Source organism: Phocoena sinus, chromosome X (assembly GCF_008692025.1).
Source record: "Phocoena sinus isolate mPhoSin1 chromosome X, mPhoSin1.pri, whole genome shotgun sequence".
In the NCBI taxonomy this organism is placed as follows: domain Eukaryota; kingdom Metazoa; phylum Chordata; class Mammalia; order Artiodactyla; family Phocoenidae; genus Phocoena; species Phocoena sinus.
The window spans coordinates 6,839,538-6,859,686 of record NC_045784.1 but is presented as its reverse complement, the minus strand read 5'-3'; the positions used below and the strand labels follow the sequence as shown (position 1 = coordinate 6,859,686).

At 48.7% G+C, this 20,149-nt stretch overlaps 2 protein-coding genes and 1 non-coding gene across 10 annotated transcripts in view; 2 read left to right on the top strand and 1 right to left on the bottom strand.

Annotated features, from left to right (window-relative positions):
• The window catches only part of LOC116747761 (basic proline-rich protein-like), a 53,281-nt gene that overhangs the window by 16,756 nt on the left and 16,376 nt on the right, over positions 1 to 20,149 (top strand). The gene's annotated exons all lie outside the window — the stretch shown is intronic.
• The window catches only part of TBL1X (transducin beta like 1 X-linked), a 230,767-nt gene that overhangs the window by 194,394 nt on the left and 16,224 nt on the right, over positions 1 to 20,149 (bottom strand). The window lies entirely within an intron of this gene.
• LOC116748159 lies at positions 15,374 to 15,475 on the top strand. Its single transcript, XR_004348177.1, has one exon. It is a non-coding gene; the product is annotated as a U6 spliceosomal RNA (small nuclear RNA).

Genomic DNA, 20,149 nt, shown 5'->3' with positions numbered 1-20,149 from the left:
AAAGTAGGTTAACAGGAAAAATGATCTGGGCTGTCACTGCTGCTTTTAAATTCTGGCTAATTTTAACCCTTCTCCCAACCCGCTCTCCCTGCCACTCCCAACCAGAAGACGTAGATGCCTCCACCACACTATCCTAAGGGTTTGACAAATCGAGAAAGAAAACGGAACAACCGTGAAGGAAAGAAGCCGCCCTGGACACCACAGCTAATGGAACGCTCTGGCTTGCCACCATGCACATCAGAACGAGACAAGTGTAAAGAAGAAATCTTGACAGCAGGGCGGCCTCCAAATTACAGATGGGATACTGTCCAAGGCTTCATTGGTTTCGCACTCAGAAATGTTTTTCTCCTAGAAACAATGCTATAAAACGATGATCAAGCTCCCAGCCAGTCTAGATGGCCTTGTAAAGCCTGCAAACGTAACTGAAATGTAAACTGGCCGTGAAAAACGTCCAAGTAGCACACCATAGTGTGGCGATCGTATGCTTCAATGCCAAGCATCTGAATCACCATGCTGTTTCTGGGGGAAGTGGGGTTTCCCCCACGTATGGGGTACCAGCTACTACGGGCAAGACAGGAATGAGTGACATTCCATCTTCCCCACATGTTTTCACCGTTGTCTAGGCTTCAAGAGAAGCAACCATCAAAAACAGCAGGTAAGGGCTTCCCTGGTGGCGCAGTGGTTGACAGTCCGCCTGCCGATGCAGGGGACACGGGTTCGTGTCCCGGTCCGGGAGGATCCCACGTGCCGCGGAGCGGCTGGGCCCGTGAGCCATGGCCGCTGAGCCTGCGCGTCCGGAGCCTGCGCTCCGCAACGGGAGAGGCCACAGCAGTTGAGAGGCCCGCGTACCGCAAAAAAAAAAAAAAAAAAAAAAAAAAAAAAACCAGCAGGTAAAAAGGCAAGAAATGGGTCACCCCCCCTCAGTATGTTAAGCCAAGCCTTCCGCAGAAGGCACTAGAATGTAGTTAGCACCAGGGCACAGGAAGAAGACTGTGCGAGCCAAATGCCAGTGGTACCACTTCCCAGCTGTGGGCCCTGCCGTACAATTCCGCTCTGAGAAGCCAAGGCATTTGGCTGTCAGCCAGGCCTACGGTGGGCAGGGCATCTTCCTTTGTCCACCAACACCGCCAGGCTCTGGGTGACTGAGGTGGGGATGCAGAAAAAGCAGGACGTGAACAAAGGTCTCTTCTGGACGACCCAACTTCCCCTCTTCTCCCACCAAGCACAGGGGCACCCTGTACCCCCTCCTTTTATGCTACAGCCCTGCTCTGCTGGGACAGAGCCAGCACCAATCCCTTCCAATCCTGTGGCAGAAATGACTGGTAGAGTTTAATGTACTACCTCTCCTGGGACTCCCAGGATTTTAATTGGAACAAAGTTTCATGTCGAACAAATGACTCTCTAATTGTGGAATACCAGGCTCCAGCAAGCAAGGTTAGATGGGAATAGGGTGCAAATGAAGATCAGATCAGGAGAGAGGAGGAAGTGCGGGTCACACCAGGGAGGTGGTATGGGCCTCAGAACAGGCAGGGATCACACGCTGGTTCCGGAAAGGGCCAGAGAGTCAATACTTCAGGCTTCCAGGGGCCAGAGGGTCTCTGTTGCAACAGCCTGTGTAGGGAATAAGCAACCACAGACAGTATCTAAATGAGTGGGTGTGGCTGGGTTCCAAGAAAACTTTGAATTTCATATCATTTTCATGTGTCACAGAACAGTATTCTTTTTTTGGCCGTTTAAAAATATAAACCCATTCTTAGCTCGCAGGCTGTACAAAAACAGGTGGCAGGCCAAGTCTGGCCCCTGCCTTCAAGGAAGCCTATCTCAAGCTCTGCCTCAGGAGATGCTTTTGGAATCGGACACCGTCATTCTTCCAGGGCTCCCACGTACACAGCCCTGGCGTCTAGCCGCCGGCCCGTACCCCACGACTCCCGAGTGTCCCTGCGGAGTCCTAAGAATGAACAGTGTAATGCACTCAGGGTAAAAAACCTTCCACTGTTGAGAAGCACGGTGCAGCCCTGGGAGAGAGGGTGGGCTTCGAAGTCCCAGTTCCGAGTGGTAGACCCGGTACGTCACTGCCCTGACCTCAGTTTCCCCGCTTGCAAAACAGGAAGAGCCTTTCTGGATTTAGATTTGTTGTGCAGGCTCAAAAACAACTACAGAAAGTACCCAGGACACTGCCCTGCGGTCAGCGGGCACCCAAAAAGTCACAGGTCCAACACGAACGATTTTTATCCTTATCTCCCGTCCTCTCCCCCACCCCACCCCCACCTCGAGGCTCAGTTACATCCCTATTCAAGCCCCAAAGTTCAGGTTCAGGTGTCAACCTAGGGATGTGACCCTGGCACTGAGAATGAACCAGGTACACGTGGATGAAGCCACCGTCCAAACAGCAGAGGTCACAGGCAGGACAGGCCACTCAGGTTTCAACAGGCAGGAAGTCACAGAGAAATCCCCTCCCCGCAGATTAAACTCTCAAACACACGAAGGAGCGCTGGTTCCACCGGGGGGGGGGGGGGCCTTCGTCCGGCTCTCCCGGGCCACTTCCTCGTACACTGCTCTGCACCCAGGAATCTCAGTCCCTAGCCTCTATCTTCAGCTCTCCCTCACCACTGTATAGAGCATGCACAGCTTGCAACAAAGACTGTTACCACGTGCAGCAACAAAACAGCAAAGGATAGCTGTTGAGACAACGTTTCTTTAGGAGACTAAGTGCTGATGGTTTTTTAACCTGACGGGCAATTGCAGTCATTCCGCGACTAGCTTAAGCACGCGGCCAGTTCTACAAAGCTCATGGCAAAATCGCTGAGTGTCAGAAAATATTAAATGACCACCTGGATGTGCTTTTCACTGAGCTCTGTTTATGAATGGAGAAATAGTTCACATTACTTAGAGCGATGGCTTCTGATCATCTCCAAGCAAGATTCCCTGGAGAGCAACGCAGATCGAGGTCATTCAGCAGCAGCATGTGCGCTGTATACATTTCCCTTTTGCTGGAGGGAGGAAAACCACCTATGTCAGTTTCAACCAAGGTGAAAAGACTGACTTGAGATACTACTGTTTCCAAAACTTTCCTTACCTCTCAATAGTCAGAAGGACGCATTACAAGTCTGCCCTTTGGCTATCTCCATCTTTGTCTCTATGTTGGCCCTTGAGAAAGGGTGGGCCGCTGTACGTTGGCTGTATTTTCCCTCCCGTATATATGCATTCTTCTAACAAAACGCAGCCATTCGGCCACGCCACAACCCCATCTCACGCTTTCTCTTGGTTGGTTGGTTGGTTGTTGTTTGGGGGAGGGGAAGAGGCTAAGGAGAGTGAGAAAAGGGAAAATATATAACAGAGAGGACAGCGCCCCACTTCCTCTGATATCAGCCACACTGCCCGCTCACCTCGGACGCCTGGTTCTTAGCTCTGCCGGAGCAGAGACAACAGACAGGGACACGTTTTCCGGAACTGATCGCTCTGAAACTGCTCTCCCCGAAACTGCTCTCCCCGCACGCAAAGTGACACCATGTCCACGCACGAGGAGCTTCTACCACCACGTGAGACCACGTGACATATTTTCAGAGCAAGCTTCAAAGTATGAAAGCGGATCCGAACCCTTTGTAAAGGAGCTTTATTGAGATACGGATCACATACCACACAATTCACCCACTGGAAGTATACAGTTCAGTTGCTTTCAGTATATTCACAGAGCTGTGTAACCCTGATCAGTACAATCAACCTTGGAACATGTGCATTATTATCTCCCCAGAAGCAGCCCTGGACCCCCTCCTTCAGCAGTCACTACCCAAAGCCCCGGTCCTAGGCAACCACTCATCTACTTTCTGACGATGCAAACCCTTTTTTGTTCAGCCCGCAAGCCTCTGCTGTAAGTGTCTGACAGGCTCCCTGGTACCAACGGCCCTCGCAGCTCACTTCCCAGTCTTATCACATCTCAGGGGCGCGAGCCAGTACAGCAGCCTGGCTCCGGTTTCCATAAGCCGCCGTGGCTTCTGCAATTTCATTCCACGCCTCACTCACAGGAGCTCCTCGAGGCCCAGACTGCAAGCTACTGTCCTGAGTTCCCAAGCAGCAGCTCGCGGAAAACCCCCAGGAGGGCAACACGCCGTAACGTGGCTCTCGAGGTGAAGCGCTGCCACCACCACCGCCCCCCCCAACAGAGAGTCACACCACTCTGCGGTGTCTCACGACCACCATTAACCATTTCCAACTCGCCACCTTCACGGCAAGAGAGGTGGGAAAGAAAAATCATTCGGCCACATTCCATGCCGTGGGAGATTCACGTCCGTTACACGCTTCGTTTACGTCTCCACTTTCCTAGCCAGACGTGTGGCAAACCATCCAAACGGAAGAGAAGAAAGAAATTCCAAAGTGAGGTCTAAGTGGGGTGGGTAACACCAAACACAATAACAACCGTCACCGAAGGCGAGAAAAGAGGTTGTCCCATCCGTCTACAAAACAAGGGGTATGGGAACTGATTAAGTAACTGAATCCGCGGCCGGTGGTTTCGGGCTGTGATGGACGAGCTGGCGGGCTTTCCTCCCCATTATATTCTCCATCAATCTGCCCGGAGCTTGAAGGGGAAATGGCTTCTCTCATCTGAGCATTGCAAACAAAAGGAGCATGCCCCACATGGGGCTCAGGCACTGCCTGCACCTGGATTTTAACCACCCAAAGCATCCTCCTGCCTCCCCCAGGGGGGGGCTGCTGCCACCTGCCCCGTCCACTTCGGCCGCCAAGAAAGTCAAGGGGAATCTTCCACGGGTGCCTGTTTAACAGCCTCAACTCATTCCGTCCCCTTCTGCTCCATTCATATGCTCCACTCGAGTTTTGCGAGAGAAGATATTACTCACGCTTATCTTTAAGTCATAAATGAGTACAGGCAGACACTGGTGAACTCCCAGTAATGACAGTGGATGACGTAACCATTCTGCGCCGTACTGATGTCCTGGTTCTGCTGCTGCTCTAAGCTTATGTAAGACGTCACCACTGGAGGAACCTGGTTGACAGCACACAGGACCTCTTGGGGCTATCTCTGCAGCTTCTTGTGGTCTATAATCAACCGAAATAAATCGTTTTCAATGAAAATTACCTAAATAAATTTAAAAAAATCAAACAGTCTCTGTTACTGGTCCTCTGGAGAACTAAAAAGCGGCAAACCCAAAGGAAGCCAACGAATCCTCAGAAGGTCTTCCTGGTCGTTAAAAACTCAGTGCCACAGACACAGGCAGTGAACCAGGAAAAAAATCTCTTTCTGTAACTAGCAAGAAAAAAGGTCTCCTACTGCCTTAAAATGTAATATCCTGCAAGTACTTGACGTGAACAATCTGAAAATGAAATTAAGAAAATATCATTCACAAAAGCATCAGAAAGAATACACCCGAAACTCTAAAACATAAACCACGAAAAAGTGCCAACATTACAACTCAACCTCCACTAAGCCTGACGTTCCATAATGCTGAGTCATGCTCAGCTCCCTTCCCAGCAAGGCCCTGCAGGAATTAAGTTGGTCTTCCATCATCATCAAAAGCTAACAGGTGGGGCTTCCCTGGTGGCGCAGCGGTTGAGAGTCCGCCTGCCGACGCAGGGGACGCGGGTTCGTGCCCCGGTCCGGGAAGATCCCACATGCCGCGGAGCGGCTGGGCCCGTGAGCCATGGCCGCTGAGCCTGCACGTCTGGAGCCTGTGCTCCGCAACGGGAGAGGCCACGGCAGTGAGAGGCCTGCGTACCGCAGAAAAGAAAAAGAAAAAAAAAAAGCTAACAGGTGACACCAGGACCACATCCAGTTGCTACAATGCATGGTATTAAAAATGAGTGATCATTAAGGAGCACACACCCACCCAATCAATCACCCATCTAGTCTCTCAATCATGTATATATAAGCAATAGAGGAAAGCAGTCACTGGCAGCTGGGAGCTGGCCTGGCACTCACGGTGAGGCTGCAGCCTTCTCCTGTTGGAACATAAACAATTCAGAGACCACTAATCTCAGACAGGGACCCGATTCCATAAACCCTGCCCAACTCTTTTAAGGTCTTCTTAGCACCCTATGACTGAGATGTCCCACGGTCCCCTCAATGCAATTCAAGGTCAACAAACCCAACCTCATCCAACTACAGCTTTGTGTGTTCCTGGAGACTATTTGGCTGAAGGACATTGTACCTAGGAATGCAGATGAGGACAAATGCCTTTTAAAGAATGAGTCTCAGCATACAGATGGCCAACAGGCACATGAAAAGATGCTCAACATCACTAATTATTAGAGAAATGCAAATCAACACTACAGTGACGTATCACCTCACACCAGTCAGAATGGCCATCATCAAAAAATGTATAAACAATAAATGCTGGAGAGGGTGTGGAGAAAAGGGAACCCTCCTACACTGCTGGCAGGAATGTAAGTTGGCACAGCCACTACGGAAAAGAGTATGGAGGTTCCTCAAAAAACGAAAAATAGAGTTGCCATATGACCCTGCAATCCCACTCCTGGGTATATATCTGGAGAAAACTATAATTTGAAAAGATACACGCACCCCAATGCTCACAGCAGCACTCTTCACAGTAGCCAAGACAGGGAAGCCATCGAAATACCCATCAACAGATGAAGGGAAAAAGAAGATGTGGTGTATATAGATACATAGATACATATATATACACACACACACACACACACACACACACACACACACACACACACAATGGAATACTACTCAGCCACAAAGAAGAATAAAATAATGCCATTTGCAGCAACAGGGATGGACTCAGAGATTTTAAAACTAAGTGCAGTTAAGTCAGAAAGAGAAATACCATAGGAAGTCTAAAATATGACACAAATGAACATATCTACTAAACAGAAACAGACTCACAGGCATAGAGAACAGACTTGTGGTTGCCAAGGGTGGGGGGAGGGACGGGGGGAGGGATGGATTGGGAGTTTGGGATTAGCAGATGCAAACTAGTACATACAGAGAATGGATAAACAACAAGGTCCTACTGTAGAGCACAGGGAACTGTATTCGATATCCTGGGATAAACCATAATGGAAAAGAAAATGAAAAAAATATGTGTGTGTGTGCATACATATATATAAAAAACTGAATCGCTTTGCTGTACACCTGGAACTAACACAACATTGTAAATCACCTATACTTCAATTAGAAAGAGTCTCACACTTTATCTCACCTGAAACAGACAAGATGAAACCGCTTACAGAACTTATCTATATGAACTGCAAATCACAACAAAGCACTTTCCTTTCAATTTTTAAAAACTGACTCTAGGGCTTCCCTGGTGGCGCAGTGGTTGAGAGTCCGCCTGCCGATGCAGGGGACACGGGTTCGTGCCCCGGTCCGGGAAGATCCCGCGTGCCGCGGAGCGGCTGGGCCCGTGAGCCATGGCTGCTGGGCCTGCGCGTCCGGAGCCTGTGCTCCACAACGGGAGAGGCCACAACAGTGAGAGGCCCGCATACCGCAAAAAAAAAAAAAAAAAAAAAAAAACTGACTCTACCACCATCGGAAGCCACCCATCCTTTACCACTTAGGTATTTTTAATGAAACGAACTGCGTGTATTTGGTTTTAAGACCAAGTTGAGAAGTTATTAACTTGACACGGTGGTGGTTACATGTTCCACCAAGTGGCACGGAATATTCCCATCACTGCAGAAGCTGTAATTGTAAATCTGCCGTTTGTTCTTAAAACACCTACTCAATGACGGAGCTCCAGCGTCCAGCACCCACAACACCTGAAGGCAAAGGAAGGAGCTGCTCAGAAAAGCTTGTGTTCACGGATTAAAACAACCTGAAACATATACACAAACGCAGCACCTCCTCATAGTACCTCGATTCTCTTTCTAGCATCACTTGGGGGAGGGGCTGTCCTGATAAAACCAAGCATCATCCGGGAGTCCGGACACCACGGACGGGCTTCCATGGTGGGTCAAAACATGTTTCGGATGAGGTACAGTGGATTTTTCTCAACAAGCAATTTAAGGCATAGATGTTATCCTCATCTTAAACGGTATCATTATACCTTGAAAAGATTCTGTTGGGTTAGACCATTATACTCTGCCGGTACTTGACGACTTTTGATCTGAAATGGGGATGCCGCTCCATTCAACCTAATATGGGTGCAAAATAATTTTTTAATATATAAAACCGAAGTCCAAAATTTGGTTTACAACTGTGCCAGCGTGGAGATGCAAAGTTCTTCCTTTCAAGAAAGAAAGAACCTGCCCATCCTCCATGGCTCTGTTCTGAGCAGCGCCACGACTGAACAAGGCCATTTCTCTCTACCCCTCAGGCAATCTCCACTCCAGAGCTCACGGCCGGGAGGGGGGGGGGGGGGCCTGACTCAAACTTTATCAGATACGCGTCGAGGTCCTGAGGCTTTCCTTACTCAGTCCTGTCCCCCATTTATCTCTCACAGGCCTTCGTCCCTCATTAAAACACTTGAACCTCTCACTGCATCTCCAGAGGGACCAGAGGACACAACTATCGAGGCTGGCCAAAAGGTTCGTTCGGATTTTTCCGAAACCCGAACTTTGGGGCCAACCCAATGTTACAACGCTGACTGCTTTCAGGTCGTTAAAGTCCCTGAAAATAGACACCTGTGTATGTGTGTGTATCTAATACCCGGGGACACACACTGTGTATACACACAGAGTCAATTTTCATGATTTGAGGATACAGTATTCGTGAATTTGCCTATCTGCTAAAATCTATCTGTAACCCCAGATCCAGACCTGAGGTGGTGTGGTCACTTGAGGACCGAGCACGGGGTGATAAGGTCGAGCCGCTCGGTGCACACGTTCCCAGCTCAGGTGGAATGAGGCCTCGTGCTACCTTCTTGTTTCAGCTCCCAGGCCGTAAACCAGTGTGCTCTCCGTGGGCTATTTACTGCCACGTGTTTTGCATTTCTGGGCTTTTGTTGGTGACATCTCTGCTTAGAACAGCCCCCAAGCACGGTGCTGCAGTGCTGTCCGGTGTTCCGAAGGGCAAGACGGCTGTGCTGTGCGGTAGGGAGGGAACACGTGTGTTGGAGAAGCTTGGTTCAGGCATGAGCTACAGGGCTGCTGACGGCGACTTCAACATGGATGAGTCAACAGTGTACAGTCAATAAGGTGTCTTTAAGCAGAAACACACGTAAAGCAAGGTTATACAGTGATTGGTTGATGAAAATAACGTGACCAGAGGCCTGCAGGAACCGAACCCTCTGTTTCCCCTAGAAGCAAAGCTTCTACGAGGTCTCGGCAACTGTACGTTCAACTACCGTGAATAAGGAAAATCGACCACAGACATAAGCCACATAAAGATGTAGCCATCATTAATCTCCACTCGACCTAAAAAAAACCCTAAAACCATTCTTCTGTGTCTTCCTGTTACACAGACATCCCTGTATGGAAGGACACGGTGGCCCCTCCCACGCTCGGCTTTTCCCCTGTGATCATCCCTTTATGATCCCTTCACTACATCAGGGCAAAAGCTAAGCGACTTCACGTGTAGGCCCTCTGCCCACAGCCCTTCTGTACAGGCGAAGTTTGGTTCCAACAAACAACAAGGGCAGCTACGAATGGAAAAAGCCGGAGCCAAAGAGAATGAAATGACAGACGATGGGAAGCGGAGATAAACCCCTGCCCTCTCTCTGGAGCGCATCCGCCCTAGCAGGCATCCCTGCAGCCCCCTTTCCATTGGCACGACTCCACCTTGCTGGGGAGGAGCTCTCAGAGAAGCTCTGGACCCCGTCTGCACTTTTGAAGTGAGAAATGGACGGCAGAGACACAGTACTCGGGGCAAGAAGCCAGCGCCGGTTACAAAACACAGTGTGTTAACTCTTTTTTCCTCTTTTATAACTCCCCTAAGAACAGATGTAATAATGTTTCCAAGAAAGCAAACCAGCAGAAAAAGAGGGCTAAAGGTAGAAACTTCTTCCGTAATGTAAGCCATCCTAACAGTGAACCAGTTTAACATGGCTGCTTTCCTGGAGAATTGTTCTGACCCAAATTCTGAAGGGACCAAACACAGCAACCAGGAAGGGAATCTTCTTAAAAGGCACCAAAGCCTATTTAAACAAATCTGCAAAAGATTACTGATTTTTCAATGAAGATTCTCAAGCTATATATTTTAATATAAAAAATTTAACTACGGCTTTTTTGTTTTGCTTTGTTTCTTGTTTGTCTGGTCGGTTTGGATTTTACACCAAAGAGTCTATGACCTGATTCCCCAAGGACTTTTCAGAGAAAAAAGCAGAAAAAAAAATCCCTCCATATGTGATGCTTGTCACATGTGGTACAAGCTTGTATATCCTCCAAAGAAAGCTTAGATAATGAGATAAAGGTAACCGTATTCCTCGCTTCTATTTAGACTAAGTGTCTGAACTTGATTTTCTCCAACAGGGTCCAAACTGGCCTTTAGTTAAGTCACATCCACCTGACTAGATAATCAAGAAATGCTCTCAGACCTCAATTCTAAGACAACCCCACAGAATGGAATCTGCTGGAAGGTGGGCCTTTCCCGACTCCTGTTCAAGGCAGTTTAGCCATTAAGAGTTCCAGGGAACATAATTATTACAGCGCATTCCCTAATAGGTGACAAGAGAACATTCCAAAGACAGCTTTCTGGCCACTGGGTTTCACCATACACAGTTTTCACCGCTGCGAGTGATAGAGCAATCCCCCATAATACCAGTAACTCAAACTAGGGGCTGAGGACAGTCTTGAAAACGGATACATCACATTGTGTGCTGGAACCTTTTGGAGAGCATGTGTCCCAAGTGATCAGCTGACAGAAGAAAAACGATGGTTCCTTTATTCTCTTGGGGCCAGTGTCAAGTGGGTGGTTAATGATAGCATTAGGCCTAAAATTCAATGCTTCTGCTCCTATTCAAGGGCTCTTTCCAGGGAAACTTCAGTCTTGGTATCGGACCAAAAAAAAAAAAAAAAAATTATAACCTACAGTTATATGGGTCTTCTTTGATTTCATGCAGTTAATCTTGGATACGGTCAGGAACTGACTTGCATTGGCTCAAATAACCCCAATTTCCAATCAGGAGGACCCACCTACTTGTAAAAGTCTTCACTCCCCATTATACGTGTTCCACAGGCAGACCGTGAGCGCAGGTACCCTGTGAGAAGTCAGATGCCAGGAAGGTCATGGGCAACTCTCCACTGATAAATTACACAATCATCAAAGGAACGTGGAGACGGCTTGTAACGCCAGTTCCCAGTTCTTTAAACCACAGTGAAGCGAGAGGAGAAATACCATCTCCATCAAGCATAAAGAGTTCCTAGAGAGTGTTCTGGAAAGCTGAATGAGACACTGCCCCGTGGCACCGACAAGAAGAAGGCTGGAAGTAAGTGACCACTGGAATCTCCCTCAATCACACTGGCTGAGCCACAGGTCACAAACTCAGCCTATTGCCAAAAGTTTACTGTCTGTCCTCGAAAGCACATCTCCTAACATATCCCCTGCGTTCCCCACGGCTTCACCCGGCCGCTCCTCTCCCCTTCGCGCACGCACACACCCACCCACCCACCCCCGATCTCAACAACATTCGACTCCGTAAGCGACAGTAACGTGAATCACGTTCTGCCATGAGACAAGAATCGGTGCTCAGGACGTCTCGCTACAGGCACGCCCAACAGAAAGGGAAGTTCCATTTCCTCCTAAGTGCCTTTCAGCTCAACTTGTTCGCCGTGAGTTACCAGTCCAGGTGCCTCTTGAGGGGAGGGGTGTGTCGGGTCTAACAAGGTGCGGGTCCCCTTCCCCAAACCTGACTCCAGTTTCCTAACCACTAAGTTCCAAGGGATGGGCTCCTTTTCATGTAAGTTGTATTTTAGACAGAAGGACAGCTGGAAAAATTACCAAGGCTGGTAGCATAACGTGACACACTGCTAGACCTGCATGTGGAAATGCGGCAGCTCAGGGCCTTTCTCATTTTGTAGTTCACATAATTTTCATTTAGTTCACATACTTCTATTTTCATCTCCTCTTTCACTCCATGCGACTTCCTAGGTCACCTGCTTTGTCAGACACACCAACTTGGTGCCCTCACAGCCCAGGAGGTGACAGGGCAGCCAACAAGGTGGTAGAGAAGAACTGACACCCCAAAGGCACAGAGAACAGATGGTGGTGGCCAGAGGCGGCGGGAGAGGGGATGTGGGTGAAGAGCATCAAAGGTGCAGACTTCCAGCCATAAAATAAGTTAAGTCCCGGGACCTCCCTGGTGGTCCAGTGGCTAGGACTCCGCACTCCCAATGCAGGGGGCCCGAGTTCCATCCCTGGTCGGGGAACTAGATCCCACATGCCACAACGAAAGATCCCGCATGTGCGACTAAGATCCAGCGCAACCAAATAAATAAATACATAAATAAAGAAGTTAGTAAGTGAGTGAGTAAGTCCTGGGGATTCAACGTAATACATGATTGTAGTTAACAATACTGGAGAGTATATCTGAACGTTGCTAAGAAAATAAATCTTAAAAGTTCTCATCACAGGACTTCCCTGGTGGTGCAGTGGTTAAGAATCCGCCTGCCAGTGCAGGGGACACGGGTTCAAGCCCTGGTCCGGGAAGATCCCACATGCATCCCACGGGAGGAGCAACTAAGCCCGTGTGCCACAACTACTGAGGCCGTGTGCCACAACTACTGAAGCCCGCGTGGCCTAGAGCCCGTGCTCCGCAACGAGAGAAGCCACCGCAATGAGAAGCCCGCGCACCGCAACAAAGAAGAGTAGCCCCCGCTCGCCGCAACTAGAGAAAGCCCGCGCGCAGCAACGAAGACCCAACGCGGCCAAAAATAAATAAATAAATAAATATTTTTTTTAAAAAGAAGTTCTCATCACAAGAAAAAGAAATGAGTAACTATGTGTGATGATGGATGTTAACTAAACCTATTGTGGTGATCACATCACAATGTTTACATATATCAAATAATTACGTTACACACCTTCAGCTAATACGTTATATGTCAATTATATCTCAATCTTTAAAAAATGAAATGAAAATAAAGAAGGACAGTTGAAGGACGGAACTGTCTCTGTGGGTCCTGACCCTTCCCCGCCCCTGCATCCCACAAGCCAGGAGATGTCTTTTCTCAACAGGGAATCAGGAAGAACAAAAGCCTTGCTCTCACAACTACTGTACTAAAGACACAATCAAGGAGAACCATTTCATCTAAACAGCACTCAACCGAAGGAGAAAAGAGAGAACGAAAGAGAGAAATAGAAAGTTCCGCACAACAGAGTTACTTCCGTAACTTGCTGGTCGCCCCAAGAGGTGATACTTGGCTGATCTGATGATAGCCAATTCTAGGTGACACAGCATCCTCTAGAGCAAGTGCTTCCCCAGCCAGCTTTTTAGCAGAAAATCTCGATTTGCTTGCTGTGCACGACGATGCGGGTGGGAATAGACAGGCTTTTTCTTTCTCTCACTCACTCACAGTACCGTCCTCTGCTTGTCCCACCAGCGAGTCAAATACCCTGATTTTTTTTTCATACATTTCAATCACCAAAATAAAACAACACTCGTGTGGGAGGAGGAAGGAGGCTGTCAGCCTCTCAATGACACGGCTCCCTCCCCTAATGAGGTCAAAACTTTCTTTTGGGGCTTCCCTGGTGGCGCAGTGGTTGAGAATCTGCCTGCTAATGCAGGGGACACGGGTTCGAGCCCTGGTCTGGGAGGATCCCACATGCCGCGGAGCAACTAGCTCCGTGAGCCACAACTACTGAGCCTGCGCGTCTGGAGCCTGTGCTCCGCAACAAGAGAGGCCGCCATAGTGAGAGGCCCGCGCACCGCGATGAAGAGTGGCCCCCGCTCGCCACAACTAGAGAAAGCCCTCGCACAGAAACGAAGACCCAACACAGCCAAAAATAAATAAATTAATTAAAACTCCTACCCCCAACATCTTCTTAAAAAAAAAAAAAACTTTCTTTTGGCCACAAAGCAACCGAGTGTCAACACGCTAAGCATCAGCCCCCAAAGACTGGAAACAGAATTTACAGCAAGATACAAAAGGCTGGTCCATGGAAACGTGATAAACGACCCTTAACCATGCAGCACAACGCACACTGCAAAGGACACCATGAGCAACTGACCCATAATTACCACGCGCTTGCTACGGTGCAGGGCCGAAAGGACACCTAAGGCGCGATCTCTGCTATCAAGAACTTGCAGTCTTGCTGGTAAGGAAAAAGAAAATACATGCGTAAGAGAAACAGTGGGCAAAAGGCCACCTGGAAAAAAAGAGTATTAAGCTCATAATGGAAATCTCCTAATAAAACACAGATTTTCCAACACCAAATAAATGGTCCATTTATTAGGCTGTACAATAGCAAAAAAAAAAAAAATTAATAAAATTTAAAGAATTAATACAGTACAAAGCCAATGAGAATAAGTCACAGAAATCACAGAAACCTAGCCAAGACCCTTGGGTTGTAACTTGCTTCCACACAGCCATCTGTGAGAGATTAAACAACTCCTTTTTCCTCGGGAGGGCTTTATGTCTTTATATGGAAAGGACTGCCAATTGCCCTTCCCAGTGGAGACAGTCCTGCAAGATGTGGTACTCAAACTTCAAAGTGCACGACAGTCACCTGGAAACTGCATTTGTGCAGGGCTCTTCAGCCTGGGCACATGTGGACCCAGGCCAGGTAATTCCTTGTGGGGGACCGTCCTGTGCACTGTTCCATGCTGAGCAGCATCCCTGGCCTCTACCCACTAGATGCCAGGAGCACCCTCTCCCCTAGTTAACTACAACAGAATGTCTCCAGATCTTGCCAGATGTCCCTGGGGGGACATGATTGCCCCCCCCCACCTGCCCAGCTGAGAACCCCTGTTCTAAGATGGAACCAAGGAAGCTACATATTTCACAAGCACCTGCCGCTTCCGACATCCACCTACGGGGCTATTTTCCTGGATATAACCGGGTGCATCAGTCATGTCCACTGGGGTCATCTTCCTTCCCACACACCAACAGGGCAGAAGGTATCACAATCCCGCTTCTTCCCTCTTGCCTCTTAACACACGTGCCTTTTGCCCCCTTTGCCGTGTGACTCTGCATGACCTCCCGACTAGAACAGCCCTCCCCAGCCCATGGATGTGGGATCTGGCCACGTCACTTGCTCTGGTCAACGAGCATTAGTGGGAAGGACAGGCAGAGGTTTTAAACGTGACTGCGTGAGGTAGCTTGGCTTCTTCTTATACCAGGTAGGAGGGGCAGAAGTACATGCCCCAAGAGGCTACTAGCCTCAGAAGGAGGAGATCAGGAGCTCAGTCCTAAACCCAGCCCAGAGCCTGACCAGGCCTCCCTGATTCCACCCAGCTGAGCCCAGAAGAGCCACACCTCACCACCCACTGACCAGTAAGCAAGAAATAAGTGCTTGGTGCTCTTTTCAGCAGCACATATATTAAAACTGGAAAGATACAGAGATTAACATGGCCCCTGTACAAGGGTAACAAAAATTCATGAAGCATTCCATAATTTTGATGGAAACTAAACTTTCGGCGGTGAGCACGCTCCAGCATACAGAGATGTCAAAATACGGTACTGTACACATGAAACTTACATGTCATAAGCCGTTACCTCAATTTTAAAAAATTCTGTAAAGAAATAAGTGCTTGTTTCTGTAAGCCTTTGTATGCGGGGGTGCTGTTTGTTACACATCATCAGCAAAGCAGAAAGCTGACTAATACACTCCCCAAATGTTTCTGAACCAAAATGCTGATTAACAAGTGGATATTATTATGACTTCTCTGTCCCTACCCCCACCTGTCTTCCTCCACTCTTGTATGGAGCCACAAACCCACCAGTTCAGTCCCCATAAAGGCACACATGGTATCTTTGAAGTCCTGGGGGCCAGGTCCCACTCTTCTCACATCGTGGTGGTCTTTCCCGCAGCTGACTCAGACTCTGAGACACTAACTCCAGGGAACAGTTCTGTCAGAGTCCCCGAGAGACCCTCAAACTGACAGTGGCAGGGCCACCCACCAACTATGGAGTTCTTGGGAAGGAGAGGCTCTAGACATACAAATGTGTTCGATCAGCACCAAAAATCCCAGGTCCTTCCAAGACAGAAAAGAACCGGGTGTGCTCAGAGGTAAATCAAGACTCAGCCAGTGGCTGCACCTCAGTGAAACGCAGGCACACCGACCAAACAGCTCCATGACTTCTGAATCATTCAAGAGACAAACAGCAAATATTAAATAAATATACAAACCTTGCAGGGCTCAGAGGAACAAATTAAAAGACAGAAACAAAGGAAATAAGTCTCCTTGAAGACTGTCAAATGGAGCCAGAGAATAATGGCCCCCAGACAGTCCCATGCCCTAATCCCTGGGCCCTGTGACAGTGTTACCGTGCATGGCAAAAAGGACTCTGCAGATGCGATGAGGTTAAGGATGCTGAGGAGGGGAGATTATCTTGGAATTGGGGGCGGGGGGGGGGCGGGAATGTAATCACGTGAGCCCTAAAAAGTGGGCAATCTCTCCAGGCTGTGGTCAGAGAGACACGTGACCGAAGAGGAATGATCAGAGAGATGCTGCACTGCTGGCTTTGAAGACGGAAGAAGGGGCCACGAGCCAGGGAATGCAGGAGGCCTCTAGAAGCAGGAAGAGGCAAGGACTGGCTTCTCCCGAAAGCCTCTGGAAAAGAAGGCGGCCCCACTGACACGGTGAGACCCATCTCAGACTTGTAACCTCTGGAACTGTAAGATAACAGAGTGGAGTTGTTCAAGTCAGGAAGTTTGGGGTCATCTGTCCCAAGAGTGACAGGAAACTAACACAGGCAATTATAAGATCAACGGAGAAAACACACATGACCTTCAGCCTTACCAATAAGCTCTTTGTTCAAGGCACAGACACCCCAGAAAGTCGTGCCTATGGAGAGCTGGAGAAAAATCAGCCTCCATATTCTCCCACCTGACCCTGGAACGGTAATTTATGGCTCTACACAGGCAGAAGGCTTATAAATTCAGAAAAGTAAACAACTCGACAACTGTTTCAGTCTAAGCCTGCGTTGTGGCTTCAGGGAGGCCCCAGAACGCAGCCAAAGTCTAGCTGGTTGGAACCCCGTGACCCCAGAGCAACTTCACACTACCCTCTTGGGAACTACAGGCTTCCTATGTCTCACACCAAGAAAGGACCCTCTAAAATCCCATCCAGGGACTTCCCTGGTGGCTCAGTGGTTAAGAATCCGCCTGCCAATGCAGGTTCGAGCCGTGGCCCGGGAAGATCCCACATGCCGCGGGGCAGCTAAACCTGTGCGCCACAACTACTGAGCCTGCGCTCTAGAGCCCACGCGCCACAACTACTGAGCCCACGCGCCACCACTACTGAAGCCCACATGCCCTGGAGGCCGCGTGCCGCCAACTACTGAGCCTGTGTGCTGCAACTACTGAAGCCCGTGGGCCTAGAGCCCGTGCTCCACAACAAGAGAAGCCACCGCAATGAGAAGCCGGTGCACCGCAACGAAGAGTAGCCCCCGCTCGCCACAACTAGAGAAGGCCTGCACATAGCAACAAAAACCCACTGTGGCCAAAAATAAATTTAAAAAATAAAATGCCATCCAAAAGGCGGCACAAAAGAGGGGTCAGCAGGCACAGCTTTAATTGCCCAAAACTGTTTTCTAGGTTGAACTTCAGGGGAAGAGATGGAACTAAAGAGAAGGAGAAGGCAGATACAGTGTACGCCCAATTGGAAGCTGAACAGGAAATGGTCTTATAAACATTGCTCCTTCTGTGAACCGTTTTCCATTTCAACGTCATCTGAAAGGAGCAGCCCGTGCCCCGGGTTTACCCAGCCCGTAACATTCTTCCACCTGATTCCCCACCCCAGGCCCCAAGCCGTCCTGATTACCCAGAGATTCCACAAAACGTTCACCAAGAAACTGGAATAAAACACAATACAACATGGACACGCCTCAGAGACCTAACGCTAAGGGAAGAAAGCTAGACAGCAAAGGGTACATATTGTGTGACGCCATTTATAGAAGACGTCCGGAATAGGCAAATCCACAGGGACAAAAAGCAGATCATTGGTTGCCAGGGGCTGGGTGGAGAGGGGATTTGGGAAGTGATGGCTTAATGGGTAAGGGGTTTCTTTCAGGGTGATGAAAATGCTATAGAATTAGACAGTGGTGATGACCGCACAACTCTGTAAAAATACCAGGAAAGTACTGAGTTATACACACTTTGAATGAGTGAGTTGCGTGGTATGTAAGTTATATCTCAATAAAGCTGTCATATTAAAAAATAGGAGAAGACGACAGAGGAAGAGGAAACAACCACTAGGATATCAGCCAATGATTACAAGTCACTGCAAACTTTAAAAAATTTAACCATCCCAAGGAGGTCAGTTTACTTAACAAGCCTGCAATCCTGCACGCCAGCCCACTCCACAGTAAAGATTCTGGAACGCCTGAGCAGGGGTCGGTAGCAAACTGTGACCAGAGGCGGTTTATGGAACGGGCTGAGGAGCAACGTGGGACGCCTAGGGCTCACGATGAAATGCAGGAAGACGATTCTGCAAAAGTAACAGTTCTCAGTGATTTAAAGCAACTCTCTACAATGAAAGTATTCTCTCCTCCAAAATAAAAAAACAATTGTAACAAACACACTGGCTACGGCAGCAAACGTCTACTGATAACTTCCGGCTGCTCTAGGTCAGCCGATTCAGATTAGACTCTGGAAAAGCAAACTGAAAGTAAAATACGTTGACTGGTTTGGGGCTGGCTGTTTCAGACGGGAGGGAATGGGATGGAGAAAGGATGGATCTTGCTCCCCTGTGAGAGGAAAGGCGGGTGAGCAGCCTTAAAGACTGCAGTGGACCCAGCGGCATGGGGAGCCCCTGGCGCAGGGCCTGGGTCCAATCCCGCCCCACCTGGGCCTGGACCATTTCCTCAGAAGGTGACCCCCAGCAACCGCAGACAGGGCGCAAGTCAGATCCCACAAGAGTCGGCGGGGGTATCACGGCTGGCGTTTGGCGTCCATCAGCACGCCGACCCACGCATCCCGAGTTATTCTTGGTATCAGCCCCTTGACATAAATAAGGAAGCCAAGAGGAAAGACGGACACATCCAAGCATACAGAAATGGGAAGCTTGGTGGTTAAGACCATAAGCAACGTTATAAGGAACAGTCTAGGAGAGAAATATTTGGAACAACTAACCATCAGTCTACAAAGACTTCCTCTAAGGCATGTGTGGGCCTCAGACCAGGAGCATCAGTGTCAGCTGGGAACTTGCTGGAAATGCAGAGTCGCGGGCCTCGCCCAGATTTACTGACTCAGAAATTCTGGGGATGGGGCCTGGCAACCTGTGTTTTCACAAGCCCTCCACAGGGCGCTGGTACACAATGAAGTTTGAGAACCAGTGGTAAGGTCACAAAAATATTTACAGCAGCACTATTCATAATAACCCCCAAAATGGAAACAACCCAGGTGTCCAACAACGCGTGAATGGATCAACAGCGGTGCGTCCATACCTGATGGAATCCTACCCAGTCATAAGAGGGGATGAATTAGTGACACAGGCCACAACGTGGATAAAGCCGAAAATCACCATGCTGAGTGAAAGAAGCCAGGCAAAATAACGAGCACATGTTGTGCGATTTCACTGACACAGAATTCTAGGATATGCAAACTAACCTATCTAGTAATAGAAAGCCATCAATGGTTGCCCGGAGGTGGGGGGAAGCAGAGAGAGATTACAGAAAGGCACAGGGAAATGTGGAAGCCACGAAAATACGTGTTATCTTGATATGCACGTGTCCGAGAAGCCAGCACCACACTCAAGACAGCAAACATAGGAGAAAACTGATGACCGTGCACACCTTATATACGCCTGGTTTACTGTACTTCAATTATACCTTAACAAAGTGGTAAAAAAAAGCAAGCAAGCAGATGGTGCAAAACCAGTGTAATACAATCCCATATAGATAAAAACGCAAGACTACACAGTTGTACATGGACAGCTGAACATGCCAGAAACAGGATCTACCACATCACACTGTGGACTGTGAATATCGGTTATTCTGCCGGAGGAGCTGGAAGTTACAACCCCACAGTGCGGGGATTCAGGGAAATCAGCATATTCTTAGGTATCACCTTAGAAACAGGACGGAGCTTAGAACAGGAAAAAGAAACAAAACCAGAATCTGTTCAGAG